The sequence below is a fragment of the Lathyrus oleraceus genome, chromosome 4 (assembly GCF_024323335.1).
Source record: "Lathyrus oleraceus cultivar Zhongwan6 chromosome 4, CAAS_Psat_ZW6_1.0, whole genome shotgun sequence".
Classification (NCBI taxonomy): Eukaryota; Viridiplantae; Streptophyta; class Magnoliopsida; order Fabales; family Fabaceae; genus Lathyrus; species Lathyrus oleraceus.
Genome location: NC_066582.1, coordinates 86,744,461 through 86,748,926, shown reverse-complemented (window position 1 = coordinate 86,748,926; position 4,466 = coordinate 86,744,461). Strand labels below are relative to the sequence as shown.

Sequence of the window (4,466 nt, the reverse complement as noted above, 5' to 3'; positions counted from 1 at the left end):
GGTTCATTCCAATCCGGAGTCTGCATTATGGGCGCGGAGATCAATGCTTGTTTAAGTGTTTGAAATGCTTCTAAACATTTATTGTCAAAGATGAATTCAACGTCTTTCATTAATAATCCGGTTAAAGGTTTAGTTATTTTAGAGAAATCTTTAATAAATCGTCGATAAAAACCGGCATGTCCTAAGAAGCTTCGTACTTCTCTCACAGTTTTCGGAGGTTGAAGGTTTTCGATTACTTCTATTTTGGCTTTGTCTACTTCAATTCCTCTATTTGATATGATGTGTCCTAAAACAATCCCTTCTTGTACCATAAAGTGACATTTTTCCCAATTAAGTACTAGGTTTACTGTTACACAACGTTCTAAAACTCTTTCTAGGTTTCCAAGACATTCTTCAAAACTTTGTCCGCATACGGAAAAATCATCCATAAAGACTTCCATGATGTTTTCAAGAAAATCGGCAAATATTGCCATCATGCACCTTTGGAAGGTTGCAGGAGCATTGCACAAGCCAAACGACATTCGTCGATAAGCGAAGGTACCAAAAGGACATGTGAACGTTGTCTTTTCTTGGTCATCAGGATGAATTGGTATTTGAAAGAAACCTGAATAACCGTCCAGATAGCAGAAATGAGAATGTTTGGCTAATCGTTCTAACATCTGGTCTATGAATGGTAAAGGAAAATGATCTTTTCAGGTTGCTTTGTTTAGCTTTCTATAATCTATGCACATTCTCCATCCCGATTCGATTCGTTTGGTTATAGTTTCTCCTTTTTCATTTTCGATAACTGTTATACCTCCTTTCTTTGGTACTACGTGTACAGGACTAACCCATTTGGTATCGGATATATGATACCTGCCTCTAATAACTTCGTTACTTCCTTCTTCACTACCTCACTCAGGATCGGGTTTAATCTCCTCTGATGTTCCCTAAACGTTTTACAGTCTTCTTCTAGCATGATGCGGTGCATACAAATAGAAGGACTTATCCCTTTAAGGTCGGTGATGTTGTATCCTAGTGCGGTCGAATATTTTCTTAAGATATGTAGGAGTTTTTCGGTTTCAAGTTTTCCTAGGTCTGCATTGACTATCACGGGTCGTTCAAGTTCTGAGTCTAGGAATTCATATCTCAGATTTTTGGGAAGTGTTTTCAGGTCGAGGGTAGGTTTCTTAAGGCATTGCGTAGGATCCGATGTTACTGCTAAACATTGGTTCAGTCTGTCTTCTACATGACAGTCAGTCAATTCGTCATTTTCTAATTCTGTTTCTTTTATGCATTCATCGATGATATCCATGAAGTAACATGTGTCTTCTATTGCAGGTGCTTTCAAAATTTTGGAAAGAATGAATTCAATTTTCTCTTCTCCTACTTCGAAAGTGAGTCGTCCTCGTTTTACGTCTATGATAGCACCGGCGGTTGCTAAGAATGGTCTTCCCAATATAATGGGGGTAACTTCATCTTCTCTTATGTCCATAATTATAAAATCGGTTGGAATGTAGAATTGACCTATGCGCACGGGAACGTTTTCAAGAATTCCTACGGGATATCTAACGGAACGATCTGCTAATTGCACAAACATTTTAGTTGGTCTTAATTCTCCCATTTCAAGTCTCTTGCATATGGACAAGGGCATAACACTGATACCGGCTCCTAAATCGCATAAAGCTTTGTCTATGACAAATTTTCCTATGTGACAGGGTATAGAGAAACTACCAGGATCTTTAAGTTTAGGAGGCATATTCTGGATTATAGCGCTACATTCAGCAGTGAGTGTAACGATTTCGCTATCTTCAAGTTTCCTTTTATTAGAAAGAATTTCTTTTAAGAACTTAACATATGAAGGCATCTGTGTAATAGCTTCTGTGAAAGGAATGGTGACGTTTAATTGTTTCAGTAGGTCAACAAATTTTTTAAATTGGCCCGCGTCTTTGGTTTTAATTAGCCTCTGAAGATAAGGGATAGGTGGTTTGTAAGGCGGTGGAGGTACATAAGGTTCTTTCTTTTCTACGGTTTCCTTATTACTCTTTTCCTTTTCCTTAGGTTTATTTTCTTCCTCAGTTGACTTTTTAGAGTTTTGGTTCTCAATCCTTGGGTCAGATGGTCCTTCTACCTCTGTTCCACTTCTTAATATAATTGCATGAGCGTGGCTTTTCGGGTTAGGTTGGGGCTGTCCAGGAAATGTACCAGTTGGGGCAGAAGTAGGCGCTTGTTGTTGAGCTACTTGTGAGATTTGTGTTTCCAGCATTTTGTTATGGGTAGCCAGGGCATCTACTTTACTTGCTAGTTGTTTAATTTGTTCGTTAGTATGTACATTCTGGTTTAAGAAATCTTTATTGGTTTGCTGTTGAGAAGCTATGAAGTTATCCATCATGATTTCCAAGTTGGATTTCCTAGGAACGTTATTGTTAGGTGTAGATGGGGTCGGCTTTTGATATCCAGGAGGTATAGCTGGGGCTTGACTGGGAGCTTGTCCTGGTGCGTATAAAGCATTGTTACTCTTATATGAAAAATTAGGATGGTTCTTCCAGTTTGAGTTATAGGTATGCGAGTAGGGATTTCCTTAAGCATAGTTCACCTGCTCTACTTGGATTCCTGTTAGGAGTTGACAATCTGTAGGCGTATGACCTTGGATTCCACAGACTTCGTAATTTTGAGTCACGGCAACCACGGTGGCTGGAGGTGATACATTTAAACTTTCAATTTTCTGGGCAAGAGCATCCACTTTTGCATTAACATGATCAAGGCTACTTATCTCGTACATGCCAGTTTTCGTTTGGGGTTTTTCTACCATTGTTCGGTCGCTTCCCCACTGATAATGGTTTTGGGCCATGCTTTCGATAAGTTGATAAGCGTCAACGTAAGGTTTATCCATAAGCGCACCACCTGCGGCGGCGTCTATTGTTAATCTTGTGTTGTATAAGAGACCATTATAGAAGACATGAATTACTAACCAGTCCTCTAAACCATGGTGTGGACAAAGTCTCATCATGTCTTTGTATCTTTACCATGCTTCGAAAAGAGACTCGTTATCTTTCTGTTTAAATCCATTTATCTGGGCTCTTAACATAGCTGTTTTGCTTGGAGGAAAATATCGGGCAAGAAAGACTTTCTTCAACTCATTCCGTGTGGTGACTGAGTTGGAAGGAAGAGACTGAAGCCATCTTCTAGCTTTATCTCTTAACGAGAAAGGAAAGAGACGAAGTCGAATTGCCTCTGAAGTGACACCATTAGCTTTAACAGTATCAGCGTATTGAACAAATACGGATAAATGAAGGTTTGGATCCTCGGTAGGATTTCCAGAGAATTGATTCTGTTGCACTGCCTGTAACAGCGAAGGTTTAAGTTCGAAGTTGTTTGCTTCGATTGCGGGTGGAGCAATACTCAAATGCGGCTCGTCTTGCGATGGAGCGGCGTAATCTCGAAGAGCACGAGCTGGTTCTGCCATCTCGGGTATCGGCGAAGGAAGAAGATTTTTGAGATCAGGAATTTCGATTGGAGGAAGATTGTTTGCAGCACGATACTCCCGAATTCTTCGTAAGACTCGGAGATATCGTTCAACGTCGTTGATTCGTAAGTAATACGGTTCGCCTTGTGAGAGAGTGTGTGGCATACAAATCAACGAAAAACAAGAAAAAAAAATAAAAAATAAAAATAAAAATTGCCTTAGTCTCTACAGCGTAACAGAAGAATTACGATATCGACTAAATAAAAGTCCCCGGCAACAGCGCCAAAAACTTGATTGCGACTTTATGAGTCTATTGGGGTATTAACTGCAAGTGCACAGTCTAATCGCGTAGTAATAAAAGATATCGATCCCACAGGGACTTAATGAATCGATATACCGTTTTTCTAGGGTTACTTCGTAAAGCTAAGGCGGATGATACTTTGATGATTAAGGGGAAAAAGTAAAACTAAAATTGGATCTAGATTAAATATCGAATAACGCGGATATCGGTATGTAGTTCGTCGTAATTAGGGAATCAAATCTTCGTTGGTTTCTTAGTTTTAAAATAAGTCCTTTCATTAGACACTATTGATTAAAAATCTTTTCTCAAACTCTCGCTCTGTTGAATAGACTATGATTTTACCTTAACGTACGCTCTCACTATTTAGTTAAAACTAAAATCACTTTTTGAAAACAATAGAATCTATAGAAACTCTTTTTATTAAAATACTAACCGTTTAAACACCCTCGTCTCAAACTCTCGCTCTGTTGACTTAGATTATATGATTAAACTTAAATGCTTAACTCTCGTCCTCACATTTAACCTTTAAAAATACTTTTTGAAAATGATTAGAATTTAATTAACTCTAAAAATTGCTTTCGCCCTGATTTAAAGTTAATGTCCAATTTACACTGTCCAGTTAAAAACTCAAACCGTCGTTCTATTGATTTTAACTTCTTTACGTCTTTTACTCTCGTACAAAAACTTTGGTATTAACCCTGTAAATTGAGACCATAAAAA

The 4,466-nt window shown here is 38.4% G+C and overlaps 1 non-coding gene across 1 annotated transcript; it reads left to right on the top strand.

Annotated features, from left to right (window-relative positions):
* Window positions 1–2,960: 2,960 nt before the first annotated feature.
* On the top strand, window positions 2,961–3,067 carry LOC127077123 (small nucleolar RNA R71). Its single transcript, XR_007787104.1, has one exon. It is a non-coding gene; the product is annotated as a small nucleolar RNA R71 (small nucleolar RNA).
* The last annotated feature ends 1,399 nt before the right edge of the window (window positions 3,068–4,466 follow it).